General features: G+C 37.1%; 1 protein-coding gene across 4 annotated transcripts in view; it reads left to right on the forward strand.

The window, feature by feature from the left end:
- MTUS2 (microtubule associated scaffold protein 2) overlaps nucleotides 1–26,344 on the forward strand; it is a 585,745-nt gene that overhangs the window by 7,372 nt on the left and 552,029 nt on the right. For all 4 annotated transcript variants that reach the window (XM_041765696.1, XM_041765701.1, XM_041765700.1 and 1 more), the window contains exon 2: nucleotides 10,148–10,221. The gene's annotated coding sequence lies outside the window, so the exon portion shown is untranslated. The remainder of the gene's footprint in view (nucleotides 1–10,147; nucleotides 10,222–26,344) is intronic.

Below are 26,344 nucleotides of genomic sequence, written 5' to 3' on the forward strand. Positions count from 1 at the left end.
TTTTCTGACTTGTTAATTTTCCCCATTCTCACTGGTGTAGTGGCATCTCATTGTGGTTTTGATTTGTATTTCCCTGATGCCAGGTGATGTGGAGCATTTTTTATGTGTTTGTTGGCCAGTTGTATGTTGTCTTTGGAGAAATGTCTGTTTATGTCTTCTGCCCATTTCTTGACTGAATTATTCATTTTTTGGGTGTTGAGTTTGATAAGTGCTTTATAGATCTTGGATACTAGCCCTTTATCTGATATGTCATTTGCAAATATCTTCTCCCATTCTGTAGGTTGCCTTTCAGTTTTGTTGACTTTTCTAAAAGCTTTTCATCTTGATGAAGTCGCAAGTTCATTTTTGCTTTTGTTTCCCTTGCCTTTAGAGATATGTCTAACAAGAAGTTGCTTCTCTCCTCTAGGATTTTGATGGATTCCTGTCTCACATTTAGGTTTTTTGTCCATTTTGAGTTTATCTTTGTGTATGGTGTAAAAAAAATGGCCCAGTTTCTTCTGCATGTGGCTGTCTGATTTCCCCAACACCATTTATTGAAGAGGCTGTCCTTTTTGCATTGGATATTCTTTCCTGCTTTGTCAAAAATTAGTTGGCTATAGAGTTGAGGGTCCATTTCTAGGTTCTCTATCCTGTTCCAATGATCTGTGTGTCTCTTTTTGTGCCAGTACCATACTATCTTGATGATTACAGCTTTGTAATATAGCTTGAAATCTGGCATTGTGATGCCACCAGCTTTTGTTTTCTTTTTCAACATTCCTCAATTTGGGGTCATTTGTGGTTCCATACAAATTTTAGGATTATTTGTTCCAGCTCTATGAAAAGTGTCAATGGTATTTGATAGGAATTGCATTGAATGTGTAGAATGCTCTGGGTAGCATAGACATTTTCACAATATTTATTCTTCCAATCCATGAGCATGGAATGATTTTCCTTTTCTTTGTATCTTCCTCAATTTCCTTCATAAGTATTCTTTAGTTTTTAGATTATAGATCCTTTACCTTTTTGGTTAGGTTTATTCCTAGGCATCTAATGGTTTCGGGTGCAATTGGGATCCATTCCTTAACTTTTCTTTCTTAAGTCTCATTGTTAGTGTAGAGAAATTCACATGATTTCTGTGCATTGATTTTGGTATCCTGCCAATTTGCTGAATTCCTGTATGAGTTCTAACAATTTTGGGGTGGAATCTTTTGGGTTTTCCACATAAAGTATCATGTCATCTGTGAAGAGTGAAAGTTTGACTTCTCTTTTGTCAATTTAAATGCTTTTTATTTCTTTTTGTTGTCTGATTGCTGAGGCTAGGACTTCTAGTATTGTGTTGAACAACAGTGGTGAGAGTGGGCATCCCTGTCGTGTTCCTGACCTTAGGGGGAAAAACTCTCAATTTTTCCCACTGAGAATGATATTCACTGTGGGCTTTTCATAGATAGCTTTTATGATGTTCAGGTATGTTCCCTCTATCCCTACACTGTGGAGGGTTTTAATCAAGTAAAGATGCTGTATTTTGTCAAAGGCTTTTTCTGTATCAATTGAAAGGATCATATGGTTCTTATCCTTTCTTTTATTAATGTGATGTATGATGCTGATTGATTTGCGAATATTGAACCATTCTTGCAGTCCAGCAATAAATCCCACTTGGTCATGGTGAATAATCCTTTTAATATACTGTTGGATCCTATTGGCTAGCATCTTGGTGAGAATTTTGGCATCATGTTCATAAGGGATATTGGTTTGTAATTCTCTTTTTTTGATGAGGTCTTTGTCTGGTTTTGGAACTTTGTGGCAGTAACTTTTTGTGGCATTTAAACTTACTCTCATTACCTCTTTCTAGGCATAAGCCTTGAAAACTAAAAGCTAGTGGAAGGGTCAGAATGGAATCTGAAGTTTTCAAAATACCCATTTTCAGAAAACTGTCATTTTAGGACCTATCTGGCAGCTACTGAAAACCTCCATTCTCAGAGCTTGTTTTTATTTTACCTGACTCAGAACTCATTCTGTGTGAACAGCGTTAGGCTATTTGTTAAAAAACAATCAGCAGCAGTTGTTTAACATTGCAGGTGCCTGAGGTGACTATCCAGTTAGGATTGACAAGGGCTTGACCAAAAAACTTAAAGGAATAATTGGGATAGGAGATATCCATGGGATTTGAAAAGCTTTTATGTATCTTTTGGAATCTGTACATGTGCAGTTTTATACATGTGGCCAAGAAAGACTTGAAAAAGCCAAATATATCCCTCTGGCTGACATTGAAGCTCTACAAAAACAGGAAGAAAAGGCTAAGGCAGAGTTGTAAACTGCATATCAGAGCATAGAAAGCATGTGTGAACACACACAAACAGCTCCTCAGAAAAAGTTGTGAAACGTACTGGTTCAAAGCATTTAAGAACATTTCTGTTTTATCATCAGCTGACCACTAAAGCAAACTGAGCAGAGACTTAAGCAGCTATATATGATAAACAGACTTTATAGAATTATTCCAAGGAATAGACAAAGAGCATTATCATTAACAAAAACAACAAACAGTAACAACCTTTATGGAGAGTAGAATATGATTTCCATAGTTGCCATGTTATTTGAAATCTAGTTTTCAACACACAATGCAACAAAACAGGAAAATGTAATCCATACAAAGGGAAAAAAGCAAAATGTGTCCCTGAGAAAGTCCACATATTGGATTTATTAGACAAACATTTTAAATCAGTGGTTTTCAATGTGTTCAAGGAGTGAAAGGAATTCATACCTAAAGAATTAAAGGAAAGTATGAAAATGATGTCTTACCTAATAGGGAATATCAATAAAGAGAGAGAAATTACAAAAAAGGAAAAAACAAATTCTAGAGTTGGAAAGTACAATGATTGAAATGAATAAAAAATTACTAGATGGGCTCAACAATAGACTTAAACTGGCAGAACAAAGAATTAGTGAGCTTGAAAGTAAATCAATTGAAATTCTAGAATTTTTTTTTTTCATAATGGAAGTTCCAGAAGGAGGAGAGAGAAAGAAACAGAATACTTGAAGAAACAATGTCCAAAAACTTGCCAAATTTCATTTAAAACATTACCCTGCATATCCAGGAATGTCAGTGCATTCCAAATAGGATAAACACAGAGATATACACTCAGTCAAGCTGTCAGAAAAAAAAAGTAGCAAGAGAGAAGTGAATAATGGTGTATAAGGGATCCTCAATAAGATTAACAGCTAGCTTTTCTTCTGAAATCATGGAAGCAGAAGGTAGTAGGATGACATCTTCAAAGTGCTGAAAAAAAGACCAATCAAGAATTCAATATACAGCAAAACTATCCTTCAAAGAAAAATGAAGACCTCTCAGTAAAAACAGATAATTTGTCACTAGCAGACTTCCTTACCAAAAAAAAAAAAAAAAAAAAAAGCAAAGCGAATCTTTTTAGTTGTAACAAAAAGAAATGTAAACAATAGCTCAACTACATAGAAGAAATAAAAAGTATCAGTAAAGGTAATTACGTAGGTAAATATAAAAGAGAGCATAAACCACTAAGAAAATAACTTAAAAAATATATAGTGAAAGAGACAATAGGGGGATTAAGATGTTATAATAAAATATTTAACATTAAAGAAGGCAGTAATGGAGGAATATAGGAACAAAAAGGTATAAGATATTTAGAAAACATAATCAAATGGCAGATTTAAATTTTACCAGTAATTAGGTATAAATGGACTAAACACTCCAATAAAAAGGCAGAGATTGGCAGAATGAATAATCATGATTACAGACCCACTTTATATTTAAACACAAATAGTTTGAAAGTAAAAGGATAGAATAAGCCCAAAAGAACTGGAGTGGCTATCCCAATGTTAGAGAAATTGACTTGAGGTAAAACATTATTATAAAGGATAAAGAAAGTCATTATGTATGGATAGAAAGGTCAGTTTACCAGGAAGACATTACAATTACAGACATATACACACATAACATCCGATTCCAAAATATATGAAGCAAAAACTGACAGAATTGAAGGGAGAAATAGAAAATTCAACAATAATAGTTGGAAATTTTAATATCCCACTTTGAATAATGGATTGAAACCAGGCAGAAGTTCAGCAAGGAAGTAGAAGATTTGAACAACACTAAAAACAAACTAGAACTAACAGACGTTCAGAGAACTCTATACTTAACCAGAGCAGAATACACATTTTTCTTAATTGCATTTAGAAATTCTTCAGAACAGACTATATTAGACCATAAATGTATAATAGGCCATGGAATAAGTTTCAGTGGTTTTATTTATTTTAATTTTAAGTTTTTAAAATATTTTATTTATTCATGAGAGACACAAGAGGCAGAGACATAGGCAGAGGGAGAAGCAGACTCCCTGATGTGGGGACTCGATTGCAGGACCCCAGGATCACTAGTTGAGCCAAAGGCAGACACTCAACCACTGAGCCAGCCAGGCGCCCCAATGATTTTAAAAGTATAGAAATCATACAAAGTGGAATGATCACAGTGGAATGATACAGAAATCAATAGTAGAAGGAAATTCAGAAATTCACAAAATGTGGAAATTAACACACTCTTAAATAGCCAGTGAGTCAAAGAAGAAACAAGGAAAATTAGAACATATTTTGAGGTGAATGAAATAAAAAACATAACATACTAAAACTTATGTGATGAACTAAATTGGTACTTAGAAATTTATGTGCATGCCTATATTAACCAAAGAAAAAAGCCAGTAAAATGAAAAGACAACCCATGGAATGGAAAAAAGTATTTACAAACCATATATCTGAGAAGAGGTTAATATCCAAAATATATAGAGAACTCATACAACTCAATAGGAAAAGCAAACAATCCAATTTTAAAAATAGGCAAAGGATCTGAATAAACATTTTGCCAAAGAAGATGTGAGTGGCCAACAGACACATGAAAAGGTGCTTAGCATAACAAATCATTAGGGAAATGCAAATCAAATATCACAAAAGTCTGTTAGAATGGCTGACATTAAAAAAAAAAAGATAAATGCAAGAATGTGGAGAAAAGGAAATGTACACAGTTGGTGAGAATGTATATTGGTACAGTCATTATGGAAAACAGTTTGGAGATTCCCCCAAAATTAAAATAGAACTACCATATGATCCAGCAATTCCACTTCTGTGAATATATCCAAAGGAAACAATTCCAAATAAAATAAAATACAATGGACTATATTGAAGGAATAGGATGTTCATAGCATTATTATATGCAATATCTAAGACATGGAAACAACCTAAGTGCCTGTGAGTTAGGATAAATGGATAAAGAAGTTATGATACATAGGCAAATTATTTAGCCATAAAAAGAAAGATGTTCTGCCATTTGCAACAACGTGGATGGAACTTGAGGGGTTAAGCTGCGTGAAATAAATCAGAGAAAGACAAATACTGTATGCTCTCACTTATATGTGGAACCTAGGAAAAAAACAATAAACCAAACCCAAACACCCAAGCTCATAGAAACAGAGATTAAGTTTGTGATTATTGGAGGTAGGGAGGTGGGAAGGGGTTAGGGAATTGGATGAAGGTGGTCAAAATGTACAAAATATACAAACTTCCAGTTATAAGTATTGCAGATACATTGTACACTATGACCATAGTTAACACTGCTTTATGGTGGATGAAAATTGTTAAGAGTAAATATTAAGAGTCTTATCAGAAGGAAAAAAATCCTTTTTCTATATCTATCTGAGATGATGGAAGTTAACTTATAATCAATTCACAATATGTGTAGGTTAAATCATTATGTTGTACACCTTAAACTAACACAATGCTATATGTCAGTTGTAACACAAACTGGGAAAGATCCCCCAAAACAAAGGAGAGATCACAAATCAATAACTTAATCCTCCACTTTAAGGAAATAGAAAAAGAAGAGCAAATAAAACCCAAAACAAGTAGAAGGAGGAAAAAAAAATTAGAGCAGAAGGAAATAAAACAGAGAATAGAAAACAGAGAATATCAATGAACCCCAAATTAGTCCCTTGAAAAAAGTCAACTAAATTGACAAACCATTAGCTGTCTGACCAGTAGAAAAAGAGAAAAGACTCAGTTACTGAAATCAGGAATTAAAGGAGCATCACTAGCCACCTTGGAGAAATAAAAAGGATCATATTATGAATAATTTTATGTCAACAAATTATGATAACCTAGATGAAATGCACAAATTCCTATGAAGACATGGAGTACCAAACTACTCGAGAAGAAATAGAAACTTTGAAGTGACCTATTATGTAAAAAATTCCCACGAGGCAAAGCCCAGACACAGATGGCTCCACTGGAAAATTCCACCAAATGTATAAAGAAGCCTTAACTAATCTCTTAAGAAAATGGAAAAAGAAGGACATTTCCCAACTCATTCTTTGAGGCCAGTATTGCTTTGTTTGTGTAACACTTGGTTACATCAGTTATAAATTGGACAAAATAGGTTTTTCTAAGTATACTGTTCTCACGCTAAACCAAATTTGTAGGTACCTGTCTGCTAATAGAGATGCACATTGACTCTCTGACTTTATGTCCTCTTGTTTAAAAATACTATCTGTACCTCAAAAATCAAGATCAAATTGATGTAATTTCTAAATTTGAAAATTATGCTTTAGGGTTTTTTGCTCACTCCAAAACTGAACCATTCTGTGTGGGGAAGATGGTTGCTTGCAACTTCTTTGTTCATTTTGTCGTTTTATAGGAATTCAAAAAATATTTCTCTATTAATTTTATGTACTATTCTAACTAAATTTCACTTTCTCTCTAAAAAATTATTATTTAAATATAGTTAACACATAGTGTTATATTAGTTTCAGGTATACAATATATTGATTCAACAATTCTATACATTACTCAGTACTCATCAAGATGAATGTCCTCTTACTCTCCTTCACCTGTTTCACCTATCTCTCTACCTGCTTGTCCTCTGGCAACTACCAGTTTCTTCTCTGTATTTAAGAGTCTGGGCTTTTTTTTTGTCTTTTTCTAATTGTTCATTTGTTTTGTTTCTTAAATGCCATATATGAGTGAAATCATGTGGTATTTCTTTATCTGAGTGACTTCACTTAACATTATACCCTCTAGTTCCATCCATGTTATTGCAAATGGCAAGATTTTATTCCTTTTTTTATGGCTGAGTAATAATCCACTGTGTGTGTGTATACACACCACATTTTCTTTACCTATTCATCTATCAATGGATTCTTGAATTGCTTCCATATCTTGGCCATTGTAAATAATGAGCAGTAAATATAGGGGTGCACATATCTTTTCAAATTGGTGTTCCCATTTACTGGATCATATGGTAATTCTTTTTAAAAATTTTTTTGGGGAGCCTCCATACTGTTATCCACAGTGGCTACACCAATTTGTATTCCCACCAACAGTGCACAAGGGTTCTTTTTTCTCCACATCCTCACCAACACTCATTGTGTTTTGTGTTTTTGACTTTAGCCATTCTGACATGTATGGTGGTGATATCTCATTGTGGCTTTGATTTGCATTTCCCTGATGATTAAGCATCTTTACATATCTGTTAGCCAACTGTATGTCTTCTTTGGAAAAATGTCTGTTCATATCTTCTGCCATTTTTTAATTGGATTATTTATTTTTTGGTGTTGAGTTGTAAATACAGTCTTTTTATATAGGACTCTAAGGCATTAGGTAACACCTGCTCCCTTTGTCTTTTATGTCAACTTCCCTGTTTTGTTGCTTGCTGATGTTCTGCAGACCCTGCTCTGATCTCAGTGATAATTACCAGTGGCCTAGGTCTCTTCTGTGTGAGGTTGACCAGTTGGTTCTTAGGCAGCCTCTGGCTCTTCATAGAGTGACTTTGCTTAGTTATTTATTACCTGGTAGCTTCCACACATGTATGTATGTATAATCTTCACATACCTTAGCTAGCACTCCTTAACTATGTTCACACTCTTATTTGATCACTGTATTAACATAATGTCATTTTCTAACTCCCTTTCACAATGACTGGTGTAATTCCAACTGGTCTGTTAATTCCAGGCTGCTATATTTGCAGTAGCTCTTTATCTTTGGCTGTACCTATTATTATAATAATGATTTCCTTTCTTCGTTGCTATTAGCACTATCATTTAGCTATTGCCGTCATTAACACATGTATCTTCAACATTATGGTGGTCCACATTAGATCCTATTATCTCTGTTTTAAAAGGAAAGTCCATACTAGAACAGTGAAGAGTGCCTCTGATGGTAAGGTTTACTCTCCATGCATTTCCTCTCCTGGTCTTACATGTTTTGAAATTCTGATTGGATATGAACAAAACAGTAGCTTCTGCCTCATATGTCAACTGGGACTTTGCAAACAGATGCAGCTTTTGACCTTACATCTTCAGATAATTAATTTTCAAAAATAGGGAATGTGTAATAGATAAATGGTCCTAACAGGAGATCAAAAAGTTTATTTTGCAGCTGGCTACTTGTTCTTGCAACAAGATAAGACAAAGCAGCTTAAGGTAGTTGCTCATTTAATGAGTCTCTCAGTACGAAGTAAAATCATTTAAACAATTTCCACTCCACCTCAGAAGAAAATATGTTGTGTAAACAGGTAAATTTTTGTACTCAGGGTATTCACCATGGCTCTATTCTATTAGTTTTAGTTCTAGTACTGTTGTGCATGTCTGCATTACATCCATAGTGTTGGGGGTGGTCATAGCAATGGTGGGATGGGGTGGGAGTGCTGGTTGTGGTAGCTCCTAAGATAGATGGGTTACTGAATATGTTAGACAGAAGTAAACTTTTCTGTCTTTCCATCTGGGCTTGGACCTGTTTAATTTTCTCAGTGTGGTGTGATACTCAGCACTAAATACTGGGTTAGTGAGTAGGCAGCCCTTCTGCTTTCCTCCTCCTGCCTCTTGTTCCTCTCTTACTCTGACATGCTTTCCCTTTGGCTGTCCCCTCTTAGAGATTTGTATTCTTACTATCACCTTTTGCCTTCCAGCCTGTTCTCTCTGCCACATTTGTATTCTTGGAAAAGGCTCTTAATTCTGCAAGGAGAAAGCTGAGAGGAAATTGGCAGTAAATAGACTGGGTTGGAAAAAAGAATTGAGGAGATACAGTCAGGCCCTTCCAAATGTTGGAGACAATTCACTTGTCATCTTTTAGGTACCATGAAGATGTTAAGTTGTAATGGAAACCATTGATGCCCAATCCAGTGGTGCTGTTTCAGAAAATGACACATGCTGAGCAATAGATTATTTTGAAGATTTCGTTGTTTTCCAATTCTATCATTTTTTCTTTTTTCTTGGGAAAATGATGAAATTTTCAGGTTTTGGGGTAAATGATGGTTGGATATCACCAATTTTATATGATCATAGCAGGCATTCTAGGGCATCTATTGCAGTAGTATCTGTGAGGAAAATTTGTATTTTTTCTGTCACCTAAAACTAATCTTGCTGGACAAGTTGGAGAGGAAAGTAATTTTTGCTGGGTTTTTTTTGAAATACAGCTTTATTACAGATTTAATTAATATTACTATTGTTAATATTGTGAGACTCGTGGGACACCTGAATGGCTCAGTCCATTGAGCTTCTGACTCTTGGTTTCTGCTCGGGTCTTGATCTCAGGGTCATGAGTTTGCGTCCTATACTGGGCTTTGTACTGGGCATGGAGCCACTTAAAAAAATACCGTGGGACTCATAGTTCTTCTAGTTCTTTATTTTTTTCTGAATAAGAAAAAAAGCATAACAAAGTATAAGTTTGGTGCCATTTAAGAAAATTAGGAATTACCAAACAGACATAATTATTTATGTATCAGAGGTATTCTTCCCCTGATAAGAGCCAAGTCTTAAGTTCTTAAGATATTTCATTTATATGGTGTATTTAAGAATAAGTTTTAAGATCATTAACTACTTGAGGGATTAAGAAATAAATTAGAAGTCATGTATTCACTGAGGATTAATCTGAAAATAAGATGAAGTATCTCTGAAATCCCAGACACAACCAATGGAAAAATGGCAAGTTCGTGAAACAGATCCACTTAAGAGTTTGATTGTGGTACAATTACTGCATAGATTCGAGCACTCCTGAACTAAATTCATTTTTCAGGGGGAAGCAGTATTACCATGAAGTAACTGGTTTCCTAAATATGGCTTCTTTCTTCTAACTTTTCCTCTGTCTTTTGCTTTTTAAGGTTTCTACACCTGGACCATCAACTAGGGCAAAGTTATCGCCAATGGCAGTAAAACTCATTTTCTGGGGGTCAAGGTGAGTTTATGTGGCTCTCTATTATTATTTCATTTGACTTGGGTTCCTGTCATTCAAAGGAAATCACTCATGGTAAAGTTTTGGTAAATATAATCAATGAAAAAAGTCAATTAAAATGAATTCTGATATGGAAACTTACCTTAATTCTGCTTTTTAAAAAAAATGTGAGGAATCTGGGTGTGAGCCAGGGTGGCTCATCAGTTAAGTGCCCAACTCTTGATTTTGACTCAGGTCATGATCTCAAGGTTGTGAGATCAAGCCCCATGTCAGGCTTGGGGCTCACTGTGGTGTCTATTTGAGATTCTCTCTCTTCTTCCCCCTCTGCCCCTCTCCTTGCTCACACACACACATGCACACTCCCTCTCAATAAATAAATAAAATCTTTTAAAAAATGTGAGTAATCTAATCAGATATTGATGAAATTCAAGTTCAGAGCAAAATATTTGTTAATGATGTTAAATTTGTGGAATGTGTCTATAATGGATATCTCTTTTCTAGTGGTAATTATCTGGGACAGAAGGTTATCATTTTATTTTTAACATGTGTTTAGTAATATCAGTTGACAGAAATAGGACAAGAGGATGCAGTTAGTACTTAGGGGCTTGCTTTGAGGAGAGGATGTGCTTAATAGCTGAAGTTATTGAGAGAGGAAGCCCAGATTGGTGGGGTGGGGGTAGTTAATGCAGTACAAACAGAGTTTATGAAACCAAGAGCAGATGCTTTAGTGAACAGGCAAGACCACAGAAAGTTTCAAATATTTGAGAGAAGCTTTTCCGAGGGCCGCTGCTGGCCCATATGGCATTTTGTGCAAATTAGACAAAGGCACCCCTTCCACAGACATTTTACTTCCATCTGATGGAAAATTAGCGAACTATACTGATTTTTAGAACAAGACACTTTCTTCCCATATGTTGGAAAATTATAATGTAATCAAATTACCCATCTTTAAACCATCAATGTTGTGACAAAAATACACAGTTTTTGAAAGTAGAGATGCTAATGATGCGATTCGTGCCCCCTTAAATGTGGTGGACTTGCATAGTGCACAGCTTGACCAACTGCCAGGCTGGCTTTGCTTCATTGGGATTAAATTCAGGATAGACTCTAGGGAAGGGAAGCTTGTTATTAAGTCTGGTCATTGAGAAACAACAGCATGGGGTATGCCTTTCACCGGACACTTGGGTGACATGGAATAAATTTATCAGAGGGACACTAGCTTCTGTAGGTTTGTAGGCCAGAAGGGATAGCCTGAGCTTTCTAGGGATAAAACTAGGAAAGGAAAACCTAAACTTTCGTGTTTTAAATCAAATTTATGACTGAGTTCCTGTGTATTAGTGTTGTAGAGTGTCTACTTTCCGAGTCACAACATTACTCAAGTGGGCTTTGTTCTGTAGATTACCATTTCTGAGATGGTCTTGTTCTCAAAGATTATTTAAACTTGAGTGTTTTTTTCCCCCAGTAAAGGGGAGTTGCTTTCACCATGGTGAGGGTGTTCAAAATGGATGGTTCTTCCCTACTTTACAGATTTTTAAATCTTCTGATGAGACAAAGATGTTAAGTTGATGTTAATGGGTAGATACCAATTGTTAAACACAAGGGTAAGAAGGATGCAGCAGTATTTTAGGGTGAGGGATAGGGCTGTAGGTGGAGAAGGTGGCTGATAATTTATGTGTTATTGAGGAAGAGAAGAACAGGTATGGGAAAAAACTTAATGCAGTGCAGATAGGTGATAATGTTTGTAGGAGTGGTCAGGATGGTGTGGCAGCTGCGGGGGCTCTGGTGGAGAGATGTTGACTCCTATGAGGGAGGGAATGGAAGATGGAAAAGATGCGAGGCCATGGAAGCAAAATACACAACCCGAGAAAAAGCTTTTGCTTCTTTGGTGATGATGACAGAATTGATTAGAGGGAAATTCAAGGATGTTTATTTCCCATACCCCTGCTTATGGCTCCCATTTCTTTTGTGTGTTTGTGTGTGTGTGTGGTGAGGCTTAAATACTGTGACTACAGAAGTAGAAGAACACGTGATCCGTGATCCATTCAGAGAATGATTTAGGTAATTCAGGGGAAGAGGCCCTGGTATTATTTACATATGAAACCCTTCTTCCCCACCCCTGTCACATATAAATGATCTATGTTTTGAAGAAAGATATTATCTGGATTTATTTTCTTTTTTTATTTTTATTTTTTTATTTTTATATATTTTTTATTTATGATAGTCACACAGAGAGAGAGAGAGAGGCAGAGACACAGGCAGAGGGAGAAGCAGGCTCCATGCACCGGGAGCCCGATGTGGGATTCGATCCCGAGGCTCCAGGATCGCGCCCTGGGCCAAAGGCAGGCGCCAAACCGCTGCGCCACCCAGGGATCCCTGGATTTATTTTCTTAATGAGTGGAGGGAGCATAAGGAAAGCGGAGTGGATAAAGGAGGCTTTTATCAATCAGTACCCATTCCCAACCCCAGGTAATAGCTTAGATATCTGTTTCACTTTGTGGACATTATGTTGGATTTTTTTCTTTGCCTTTGGAATACCAAGGAAAGAGTGAGAGAAGGAAGATGTTTTGGGGTCTAATATTTGGCACCTGTGATATTAAGCTAATAAGTTTGTGTTCCATTTTCCTTACCTTTCAGTAGGGAGAATGGTATTTTCTGTTATAAAATGCTGAGGAAGTCTTTGTGAAAACTCTAGCTTAAGAAATGTTAAAATGACACAGAATAATGTATTTAACAACAGTGTAGCATTCTCATTGTCACAAATCTCCATAATTTTTGGATTAAAACATTTTATCACTACATGATCCAAATAATTGCCTTGATTATTTTAAACAGAGATATTTATGTTGATTATGTAAAAATGTACACACTCTGCTGTTAGAGAGATTTAGACATAAAGAGTAGCTTTTTAAAGAGGAATATTAGCAGGTTATCATGTGATGAAGGTTGTTTTATTAGGTATACAGTGCCATGTACTTAATGCATGCTTAATGGAGTGGAGTGACTTTACAGTGTTTAAATGCTAATAATATGTGACACATAGTGCTGTGTTGAGCCCACCACACCCATTTTTCTCATTTCTCCTTAACACCCCTTGAAGTAGGTAGAGGTAGGTGGTGCCATCACTCTCATTCTCCAAATGGGGCTTGCAGCCAGCCATGCCCTTCACCATGAGGTTTCCTGCCCTGATTGAGATTCAGTAGACTCCTAGAAGGGTTTTTCCTTTCTCAGATTCTGTGTATTTCAGACTAGCCTGTCTCATCCCTAATATGAAGCCTGATAGCTTCAGACACAGAATTGCTATAAAATTGAGCAAACAATTCTATCATTAGAGGGCAACAGCTGAACAAGGCCAGAGGAATCCTAAAAATAAATTTGCACCACATAATGAGATGTGAGGGGCTTGTTGGTTACAATTTGTTTCCCATAGACCTTAGAGATTTTTAGAGAATATGTTGAGTCCTCCCTTCACCACTGCCAAAGAAGGTCCTGTGATTCTAAAATAATGAAATGTTAATAGGACTGAAATATCCTCAGATTTTTGAGGATATGAAGAAACTTAGCAATATATGTGTCTTATTTTCTGCTTTAGCATTATTTTGAGGAATAGATTAGAAGCCCCAGGGTCTTAGAGTCCATTATTTCAGGGAAGACGAGGTTAATACTTTTCCATATCCATCTTTTCCTTAGATAGAAAACACAGGAGAAGAGGAGGCTGGAAGCATTTTAATATTTAAATCCATAGATCCAGAGCCCAGAATTTTAGGAAATTGGTTGTGGAGGTGAAGGGAGGCAGAGTCAGTAAATGTCACATAGTTGATCTTGTTAATATTATAGAAACCACATAAGTTTCTTTGTTGTCTGTTTTTACATGTGCACAGCCTGCACAATTTTCTATGCACTGCTCACTCTACTGTTAGATACGTACTATTATCTGGCTTCTCTAGCTAGGATTTAAACCTGTGTTCTGTGTGAGGCGAGGCCAGATTTTATTAAAGTAGGTCATCAGGGCACACACAGAGGCCTGGATCTCACTGGCACTATGTCATCTTGGTTAATTAAATGCGTAAGCACGCCAGTAGGCAAACGAAATGGCTTCACTACTGCTATTAGAGGCAGATAGCAGGGAGCCGTGTAATACTTGAACATGCGTCCAGTTAATGATGAATTACAATGGGAATCCTGGAAGAGTTCCTGTGATACTCACATTATGTCAGATGAGTTCATTGTATTTAAAATTATCACAGAAATTACAGAAGAATTAAAAATGGATAGGTTATTCAAATGTTTTATGAGTTACTTTTAGTACATTTTAGTAAATGTGGGTTCCTCCCACCCCTCTCCTCTTGGAAGCACTGCGAAGCCAAGCTGACATCAGCCATTTGGCAGAGATTTCCTAGGGCAGCAGCTTGGGACGTTGTGTAGAGAGATCAGTTGGAGATCCATTTCTTGTTCTTTTGAAGGTTGTATTTGGTTCTGTCTAATGCTAGGAGAATGAATTAAATTATGAGTTAAAAAATGGCTTTTGCAGATTTGCCTTTGCCTGAAAAGGATTTTGTATTTAAATTTGCATCATGTTTTTATGGTTATTATTCATTGTACTTATCATCTTGATCTTTTAAAATGCCGTGTGTGTGTGTGTGTGTGTGTGTGTGTGTGTTATATTCAACTGCTAGCATGAGGATATTCCCCTTAAATGCCAAGATAGGCAGAATGGCCTTTTCAGAAGTGGTTGTTGAGCTGCATAGACTGGGATGCAACTTAGGCCTGTGGGTGTGTGTGGGGGAAGCAGGGGTCTGCAGCATTTTCTGATCTTGCTCCTGGAAGACCAGCTCATTACTGGAATATAAGCTCTATGAGGGCTGATGTTTGTTTATTCACTGCTATTTTCCTGGTACCTTGATCACTGAATGCCTGACACATGCTGGGCATTCAGTAAATGTTTGTATGATGAATAAGGCAGCCTGGAAGCTGGTTACTCTGGGCATTGGAATCCTTTTTCTTCCATCTCAGTTGGAGGAAAACAGGAAGATGCACATAGTCCTTCTCTTATTCTTTCCACAGCAGAGACATAGTGAAAGATTAAGGCAAGACTTAGGCTTCATTTAAGAAACTGGAGAGAAGCAATCCTTTATTCATGACATAGCACTTAACTGGTGCAAGTACTGGCTTTGCAAGAGGGTCCCTGATAAATTGGATTCCTCTTTATGCTTTTATGTATATAGACAGTTGTTATATTTGTTGTGCGGAACCACACAGGTCATGGGCAAGCCATGACAATAGATGCTGTTTGGTGATATTCTGGGTTATATCGTAGCACTTTGGAGTATGTGACCTGACTTGCATTACAGTTTCTCCCCGTAAAATGGGATAGCACCTGTCCTGTAGTTCTGGAAGGATCCAATGAGGAATAAGGGAGAGCACCCAATAATGTTACAGTGCTGGGCACAAAGGAAATGTTGCATTCCCTTGCAAGTAAGACCATGTTTAAAAGTCTCCTTTGAGAAGCTGACATTTCTAGACTTGCTAAACTTAAAAAAAAATCATACATAGTTTTTCCCTGCTCCTTTCTCAAAATAGGGCATATTAAACAGTCCTGTACGGGAGTAGGGCTGCTCAAGTTATAGATTTGGCACCAAGGAGATTGTTTATGCATTTAATGACTATGCCAATCTGAACTAGTTTGTTAATGAACCAACATTCTTAAATGTGGAAGCCACAAGAGAGCAGACCATGGGGAAATCTAAACTAAGTTTTGAGGTCTACTAATCCAGGGCATCTTTCTCCTCAGAGTTTAATTTAGTGGAATAGTGATTTTCTGTAATAACTAAAATGCATGAAAGAATTAGATTGGAAATGCTTGGCCAATTTTAAATTCTAAGATGTATTTCAGTTCACTGGAGCATTTTAACATCAACCAAAATGTATGGATATACTTCTGAGCCCATCAAGTCAAAAGCTGTATGTGTCCTTTCAACATTTGAGTCTGTTCTTTTTTTTCTCTTTAAGAGAAATTAAATTATCTGGGAAGGTTCATCCCCACAGATGATTATAAATGTGCAAATAATATGCCACTTACGGTGGATTTTTAATAGACTGCTTGTCAGAAGAACTCATGTTTTCTTCCACTTCATGTAGAAACAGTTCTTGTTATGCATTCAGAAAACAAAGCAGTCTTTCATTTATTAAGAAAATGCACACTTAACCAGTGAATTTTAGGAGAAGGGTATTAGGTCTTCTCCTCTTTCTAAAAGGCAGACATAACAGAAATGATAGTCTGTGAAGCTTCTAGCTTTGCAGCACCTCAAATGTGCCTTGTGTGGGATGTGTCCTTCTATATCACGCTGTAGTTATTTACAAATATGTTATTTCCTTACTGGACACTATGCTCCTTCACTGGCATGATCCATATCTCATTCACTTCAGTCTTATTTGACAAAATGCCTTGCACATAATGGGCTTTAGTAAATATTTGGTGAATGAAAACGTTGTCTGAGCAAAGCAGAGGGCTGGATTCATTGTTCATGGTTCTCATCATTTAAGACGGGAATGGTGTGGGAGAGTTTATATCCTTAGATCCTGGGTGAGCTACTGCAGTGGACTGTATTTAGAATGACAAGAGAAGTCTGCCAGGAACTCACCTAAGGTGACTTTCTTGGTAAAGTAGTAATATGTTGAAATAGACATGAATAGTTTGGATTTTCTGTAAATAGAGTCAATAGTATTTGAATTTTTTGGTGGCACTTTCATTCTCCTTGTTGGATCTAGTACAAAGGAGAAGGTGGGGATGAGGGTGGAATCTACAGTTTTGCCTCTCAGAGGGAAGAGACGGGGAATATGGGAGCCCTGAGAGGGAAGAAGGACAGTGACTGGTCTGAAAGAGAAGGGAAAAGGACCCATTGCCAGGAAGGAGTCAGGAGAGTAACTCAGTAAGATATAGGCCTAGGTTAGATTCTAGAAGACATTAAAGGTAACTTTAGAGATTTTTAAGATGACTTTTGATTCTGTCACCGTCTTCCTTATTATTTGCACTGTGTCTTCTGTCTTGTTATTGTTCTGGCAAGTGGTTGGGAATTGGTAAGGAGTTGGTACGGTGGTTTTGCTGGGCAAGCCTAGTTTCTTTCCCTACATGGCCTAATTTGTCCATTTGCGCTGTCTGAGGAAACCAGGCAGCTGCTCTGAAGATCGATGCCACTTAGAAGTTACACTTTCTAATGCCAGTGGGGTCCCATATCATTCCAGCATCTGGGTGTCCACTATCTGCAAAACTCAGCCTTGGGAGGAGAGCAGGAGTGAGAAGTAAAGCTAGGCTTTTTCCCATGGCAGACACTGGCATCTACTTCCCTGGGCCGCCTTCTGCCTTGGCAGGGCTCAGTCCTCATATATTTGACCACTGTATATAGGCCTACAGGGTAACGCTCTGAATCCTCAGCAGAAATGCAGGACTCTTTGCAACCTCCATGTTTTATCTGCAATTTCTGCTACCTACTCTTTTTTGTAGTTCAGGTGTATAAGTATTCATCAAATGTTTGCTCTGTGATATTTACTATGTTAGATACTAAAAACGTAAATAAAATTCGGTTTCCATTTTCTAAGAATTTATGATCTGATGGGATAAGACCAATATGTAAACAATGGTTTAAAGTAATGTTACAGGGGAAGCATGGAGGTGAGACTCACAGGTCACCTCTTCTCCCTTCTTCCTAAGCCTCTTACATTTAGTATGTTTGGGCCAATCAGTATTGATTTGATATTGGTGTTTTATATCTGTAGTACTGTTTGACAACAGTTGCTGAACTGAAAAAATAATTTTAGCTACTCTAAGAGCTGTAAGAGTCAAAAGAAATAAGTTATACACAGTGGTATCTAGTCTCACAGGACAAGAGACTACTACAGTTGACCCTTGAATAATGTTAGGGATGCTGATCCCTCTAAGCAGTTGAAAATCCACAAGTTTAACTTTTGATTTCCCCAAACTTAGCAAAATTCTGGTCTGAATGAATAGCCTATATTGCTCATATTCACTAGAGAAATTTTTAGGATTCCATATCAAGTGTGCCCATCAAGATATTTAAAAAGATAATTTTGAACAAAATGTGGGGGTTAGGGATGCTGATCCCTCTAAGCAGTTGAAAATCAAGATATTTAAAAAGATAATTTTGAACAAAATGTGGGGGTTATGGATGCTGATCTCTTTAAGCAGTTGAAAATCCACAAGTTTAACTTTTGATTTCCCCAAACTTAGCTACTAATAGTCTGCTGTTGATCAGAAGCTTTATCAATAACATAGACAGTTATTGTTATTATCAATAACATAGACAGTAGATTAATTTATGTTTTGTGTGTTATATGTGTTTTATGCTGTATTCTTACAATAAATAAGCTAGAGAAAAGAAAATGTTATTGAGGAAATCATACGGAAAATGCATTTCTAGTACTGTGCTGTAAAAAATTCACATATATTCTACCTGTTTTGACCTATATTGTTCAAGGGTCAACTATATTTTGGAAATATTTTCAATAATAGGGGGTGTGATTGTTGAGTTTAAAGAAAATTAAATTAGAAGAATCTTCTAGTAAGCTTTGCATTAATTATCACTTGACAGTATTCTTACCTTTTCCCCCCATCAATCTCTCTGCTATTGACAAAAGAATATTTTTGGCTTGAATGGTCTAGATCTCAATGAGGATACTTTTGCTCTCTCAGTGGACATATGGCAATGTTTTGAGACATGTTTGGTTGTCACAACTGGAAGTGCTATTGGCAAAAAAAAATTAAAAAAAAAAAAAAGGAAGTGCTATTGGCATCTAATGGGTAGAAGCCAGGGATGCTGCTTGTCATTCTGTAATGCAAGGAAGAGTCTCCCACAAAGGATTTTCTGTCCCAAAATATCAGTTGTGCTAAAGTGGCAAAATTCTGGTCTGAATGAATAGCCTATATTGCTCATATTCACTAGAGAAATTTTTAGGATTCCATATCAAGTGTGCCCATCAAGATATTTAAAAAGATAATTTTGAACAAAAGAGGGTTAGAGGGCTACATTGCATGTAGGATGATTAGTAGTGATTTTTCACTGGTGACTTCTTTTATTTGGGCTTTTGCTGCATTTTTTAAAAATAAATTTTCTTAAAAATTGGGGCATTATTGACATATATTTTGTGAGTTTCACGTGTACAACATGCTGAGTTGATATCTGTATACATTGCACGATGATCGCCTTGATAAGTCTAGTTACCACCTGTCATCCTACAAAGTTAACATTTAACTATATTCTCCATGCTGTACATTAATTTCCATGACTTATTTATTTTATGACTGGAAATTTGTACTTCTTGTTCCTTTTCACTTATTTTGTATCCCCCCACCAACCTCTCTCCCCTCCAGCAACCACTAGTCTGTTCCCTGTATGTATGAGTCTGTATTTTGTTTCATTTTTTTTAGATTCCATATATAAATGAAATCATATAGTATTTGTCTTTCCCTAACTTATTTCACTTAGTATAATATCCTCAAGGTCCATCCATGTTGTTGCAAATGGCCAAGATTTCATTCTTTTTATGGCTGAGTAATATTCCATTGTGTGTGTATACATATACATATACACACCATTTTTTTGTTTTTTTTAATAATAAATTTATTTTTTATTGGTGTTCAATTTACCAACATACAGAATAACACCCAGTGCTCATCCCATCAAGTGCCCACCACCCATTCACCCCCACCCCCCGCCCTCCTCGCCTTCCACCACCCTCAGTGCCCGCCATCCATTCACCCCCACCCCCCGCCCTCCTCCCCTTCCACCACCCCTAGTTCATGTCCCAGAGTTAGGAGTCTTTATGTTCTGTCTCCCTTTCTGATATTTCCAACACATTTCTTCCCTTTCCCTTCTATTCCCTTCACTATTTTTATATTCCCCAAATGAATGAGACCATATAATGTTTGTTCTTCTCCGATTGACTCATTTCACTCACCATAATACCCTCCAGTTCCATCCACGTCGAAGCAAAGCAAATGGTGGGTATTTGTCGTTTCTAATGGCTGAGTAATATTCCATTGTATACATAAACCACATCTTCTTTATCCATTCATCTTTCGAGGGACACCGAGGCTCCTTCCACAGTTTGGCTATTGTGGACATTGCTGCTAGAAACATCGGGGTGCAGGTGTCCCGGTGTTTCATTGCATCTGAATCTTTGGGGTAAATCCCCAACAGTGCAATTGCTGGGTCGTAGGGCAGGTCTATTTTTAAATCTGAAGAACCTCCACACAGTTTTCCAGAGTGGCTGCACCATTTCACATTCCCACCAACAGTGTAAGAGGGTTCCCTTTTCTCCACATCCTCTCCAACATTTGTGGTTTCCTGTCTTGTTAATTTTCCCCATTCTCACTGGTGTGAGGTGGTATCTCATTGTGGTTTTGATTTGTATTTCCCTGATGGCAAGTGATGCAGAGCATTTTCTCATGTGCATGTTGGCCATGTCCATGTCTTCCTCTGTGAGATTTCTCTTCATGTCTTTTGCCCATTTCATGATTGGATTGTTTGTTTCTTTGGTGTTGAGTTTAATAAGTTATTTATAGATCTTGGAAACTAGTCCTGTATCTGATATATCATTTGCAAATATCTTCTCCCATTCTGTAGGTTGTCTTTTAGTTTTGTTGACTGTATCCTTTGCTGTGCAAAAGCTTCTTATCTTGATGAAGTCCCAATAGCATTTGACAAAATACAGGATCCATTCCTGATCAAAACTCTTCAGAGTGTAGGGATAGAGGGAACATTCCTCAACATCTTAAAAGCCATCTACGAAAAGCCCACAGCAAATATCATTCTCAATGGGGAAGCACTGGGAGCCTTTCCCCTAAGATCAGGAACAAGACAGGGATGTCCACTCTCACCACTGCTATTCAACATAGTACTGGAAGTCCTAGCCTCAGCAGTCAGACAACAAAAAGACATTAAAGGCATTCGAATTGGCAAAGAAGAAGTCAAACTCTCCCTCTTTGCCGATGATATGATACTCTACATAGAAAACCCAAAAGCCTCCACCCCAAGATTGCTAGAACTCATACAGCAATTTGGTAGCGTGGCCGGATACAAAATCAATGCCCAGAAGTCAGTGGCATTTCTATACACTAACAATGAGACTGAAGAAAGAGAAATTAAGGAGTCAATCCCATTTACAATTGCACCCAAAAGCATAAGATGCCTAGGAATAAAACTAAACAAAGAGGTAAAGGATCTATACCCTAAAAACTATAGAACACTTCTGAAAGAAACTGAGGAAGACACAAAGAGATGGAAAAATATTCCGTGCTCATGGATTGGAAGAATTAATATTGTGAAAATGTCAATGTTACCCAGGGCAATTTACACGTTTAATGCAATCCCTATCAAAATACCATGGACTTTCTTCAGAGAGTTAGAACAAAGTATTTTAAGATTTGTGTGGAATCAGAAAAGACCCCGAATAGCCAGGGGAATTTTAAAAAAGAAAACCATATCTGGGGGCATCACAATGCCAGATGTCAGGTTGTACTACAAAGCTGTGGTCATCAAGACAGTGTGGTACTGGCACAAAAACAGACACATAGATCAATGGAACAGAATAGAGAACCCAGAAGTGGACCCTGAACTTTATGGTCAACTAATATTCGATAAAGGAGGAAAGGCTATCCACTGGAAGAAAGACAGTCTCTTCAATAAATGGTGCTGGGAAAATTGGACATCCACATGCAAAAGAATGAAACTAGACCATTCTCTTGCACTATACACAAAGATAAACTCAAAATGGATGAAAGATCTAAATGTGAGACAAGATTCCATCAAAATCCTAGAGGAGAACACAGGCAACACCCTTTTTGAACTCGGCCACAGTAACTTCTTGCAAGATACATCCAAGAAGGCAAAAGAAACAAGAGTCTTCTTTTTCTCTTAATGTAGTTAAAGCATTGCCAATTTTGTTTGCTTTAAACTGGTCAGTACTTTCTTTTTTCATATTTTATTTATTTATTATGAGAGACACAGAGAGAGAGGCAGAGACAGAAGCAGGCTCCACACAGGGAGCCCAACGTGGGACTCAATCCCAGGTCTCCAGGATCACACTCCGGGCCGAAGGTGGCACTATACCGCTGAACTACCCAGGCTGCCCTGGTCATTACTTTCAATGTTATATTATTCTTTATTCTGATCTCTGTTCTATATATGTTTGATTTTTCTTTGTAATTTCCATCCTCTACCAAATTTCAGCTAAGTTTTGTCTTCTTCACTTCCTTGTGGTGTAATGTTATTTATTTGAACTTTTTTCTTAATACAAGCACTTATAGCATAAATTTCACTCTAACATCTGCTTTTGCTGCATCCCATAGTTTTTGGAATATTGTATTTTTTCTTTCTCTTTTGTTTTGAGATATATTTTGGTTTGCTGTTTAATTCCTTTTGGGTCCACTGCTTGTGCAGTAGTTACGTATTAAATATTTAATATTTACAAAAATGTAAATTAATGCAGCTACTATGGAAAACAGTGTGGAGGCTCCTTAAAAAATTAAAAATATAACTGCCATATGATCCAGCAACACCACTACTGGGTAGCTATCTAAGAAAGATGAAAACACTAATTCAAAAAGATATGTGCTTCCCTAAGTTCATTATAGTATTATTTACTAAAGCCAAGGGGTGAATGGGTGACGGGCATGAGGGGGGCACTTGACGGGATGAGCACTGGGTGTTATTCTGTATGTTGGCAAATTGAACACCAATGAAAAATAAATTTATTATTAAAAAAAGGAAAGAAAGAAAAAGAAGACTCAAAAATCAAAATGAGAAATGGAGGAGAAAACAATATAACAGATAACCACAGAAATACATAGTGTGATAGCAGAGTTTCTATAAACAATTATATAGTAACAAATCAGATGACTTAGAAAAAACTCATTTCCTAAAAATGTTCAAGTTACCATGATTGCATCATGAATTGTGAATCCAAGAAATATGAAATCTTCTTAGACCAATAATAAAAATGAAAGTTGAATTAGGAATAAAAAATCTCTCAGCACAGAAAAGTGCAAGACCACATAGTTTCATTAGCGAATTCTACCAGATATTAAAAAAATAATTAGCAACAGTCTTTATCAAAATCTTACAAATAATGGAATAGAAGGAACACATTCAGAATCATTCTATGAGTCCAATACTATGATGTCAAAGCAGGGTAAATAATACAAGAACAATAAAGTCTAGTTTGTATAAATAATGCTATTCTCTCTTTTGACATCCATTTGCATGATAAATGTCTCCTCACCCCCTCACTTTCAATCTGCAGATGTCTTTAGGTCTAAAATGAGTCTCTTGTAGGCAACATATAGATGGGTCTTGTTTTGTCTTTATCCATTCTGATATTCTATGTCTTTTGGTTGGAGCGTTTAGTTTATTTACATTCAAAGCAATTATTGATAGAATTATTTATTGCCATTTTATTACTGGTTTTGTTGTTTCTGGTGATTTTCTGTGATCCTTTCTTGTTTTTGTCACTTTTGGTCTCTCTTGCACTCAAAGAGTCCCCTTTAATATTTCTTGCAGGGCTAGTTTAGTAATCATGAACTCCTTTAGTTTTTGTTTGTCTAGGAAACTTTATCTCTCCTTTTTGAATAGGAGATAGATTGCTGGATAGAGTATTCTTGGTTGCAAATTTTTCTGATTCAGCATGTTGAATACATCATACCACTCCCTTCTGGCTTGCCAAGTTTCTGTTGAGAAATCTCCAGTTAGCCTTATGGATTTTTCCTTGTAACTTAAGGACTTTTTTTGTTTCGCAGCTTTTAAGATTTTATTTTCATTACTATATTTTGCAAATTTAATAACACTGTGTCTTGGTATTGGCTTGCTTTTGTTGATTTTGATATGAGTTCTCTGTGCCTCCTGGATCTCGATATCTGTTTCCTTCTCTAGATTAGGAAAGTTTTCTATTATTTCTTGAAATACATTTTCTGCCCCATTTTCTCTCTTTTTTCCTGGGACTCCTATGAGATGAATGTTATTATAGTTGATGGAGTCACTGAATTCCCTAAGTCTATTCTCAAGTTCCACAATTCCATCTTCACTCTTTTGTTCAGCTTCTTTATTTTCCATTATTTTATCTTCTAGGTCACTAATTCATTCCTCTGCTGCTTCTAGCCTACTATTCATTGCATCAAGTCTGTTTTGGATCTCATTTATTGCATTCTTCATCTCTGATTGATTCTTTTTAAATTCTTTTATTTCTATTATAAGGGTTTCACTGATGTCTTCTATTTTTTTTTCTCTAGCCCAGTGAATATCCTTATGATTGTTGCTTTAAATTCTCCATCAGGCATGTTACTTATATCCATTTCACTTAAATTTACAGACATAGCCATATCTTGTTCTTTCATTTGGGATAAATTCCTCTGTCTTGATATTTTGTCTAAGTCTCTCCCTCTTTCTCTGTGTTAGAAAAATCAGTTATCTCTCCTGGTCCCGAAAATAAGACCTTATGAAGAAGAGGTCATGTAGTGCCCAGGGCCTAGTACTTTAGGAAGCATCTCTGGTGTGTGCTGCATATGCTTTGCTATTGTGTTTTGGTTGCTCTATCCTTCAGATCAGTTGTCTGCAGAGGCTTTCCTTGCCTTCTATGGGCAGTGTTTGGTCCCAGGCCTGAATGTGGTAACTTTTAACTAGGTGTGCTCTGGTCTGCTTGTAAGATGAGACCTGACACCAGCTCCACCAGAGCTGAGACCCTGCAGAACTCTCTGGTCCTGGCAGAGGCCTGGGCTGGTCTTCTGGGGAAGGAACTTGCCACACTGGGACAAAGTTAAGCTTGATTGAAACGGCAGTCACACTAGAGTTCCAGGGAGCAGGGGTCAGTGTAAGCAGGTTAGGCAGCCAGTGTTGGCACTGTGCTCTTTACTGCATGTGGCTCTGTGTTTATGCTGAGGAGCTGGAGAAAGAAATGGTGCCAGCCAGCAATACTGTTCCTGGAGAGATGTCTCTGTGACTGTTGTCTCCCAGGGATACTCTCCAAGATGAGTAAATAATCTCCCCATTGTGTGTCCCTGGTGTTCTTCACATCACTGTTTCCGCGCTGTCTGCCCCCTGCTCCTGGGTTGTTTGCCTGCCTTCTCTCCAAGAGTAAGGCAGTGTGTCCTCAGGGCTCTATCCTAGCCAAGTCTGCGGACCTTCAAAACTCCAGGCTTTAATTTCTGCTGGTTGCAAGGACTCATGAAAATCAGCTCCTCTCATTTTCCCAGCCACTGGCTTTGGGGAAATGTTCTCCTTGTGTGTTCCTCTATGTACTCTTCTCTCTCACACCCTTCTCCATGACCACAGCTCCCTCCCCTTGGTAGCACCTGTAATCTGATTCTCCCCTAAACAACATCTCTGCATTTCTTATCTTCTTTGATGTGGCCTCTTCTCTCCCATTAGTTGTGGATTTTGTCCTGTCAGTTTTCAGGCCAATTTCTGGGTATTTAGATGATTTGATAGTTATCTAGTTGTTTTTCATGGGATCAGACAAGCCTAGGGTCCTCCTACTCCACTGCCATCTTTTCCTTTCCCACCAATTTACATTTTTTTTTTTTTTTTTTTTTACCAGCAATGCACAAGGGTTCACTTCCTCCACATTCTCACCAACACTGGTAGTTTCTTGTTATTTTGGTAATAGCCATTCTGAGTAGTGTGAGTTGATACCTTATGGTTTTGATTTGCATTTCTCTAATGATTAATGGTGTTGAGCATCTTTTCATGTACCTGTTGACCTTTTTTTTGAAAAATATCCATTCAGATCTTTGGCCATTTTTTTTTGTTGTTTTTTATTAATTTTTATTGGTGTTCAATTTACCAACATACAGAAAAACACCCAGTGCTCATCCCGTCAAGTGTCCACCTCAGTGCCCGTCACCCATTCCTTTCCAACACCCACCCTCCTCCCCTTCCACCACCCCTAGTTCGTTTCCCCGAGTTAGGAGTCTTTATGTTCTGTCTCCCTTCCTGATATTTCCCAACATTTCTTTTCCCTTCCTTTATATTCCCTTTCACTATTATTTATATTCCCCAAATGAATGAGAACATACACTGTTTGTCCTTCTCCGATTGACTTATTTCGCTCAGCATAATACCCT

This window comes from Vulpes lagopus, chromosome 8, assembly GCF_018345385.1.
Source record: "Vulpes lagopus strain Blue_001 chromosome 8, ASM1834538v1, whole genome shotgun sequence".
Classification (NCBI taxonomy): Eukaryota; Metazoa; Chordata; class Mammalia; order Carnivora; family Canidae; genus Vulpes; species Vulpes lagopus.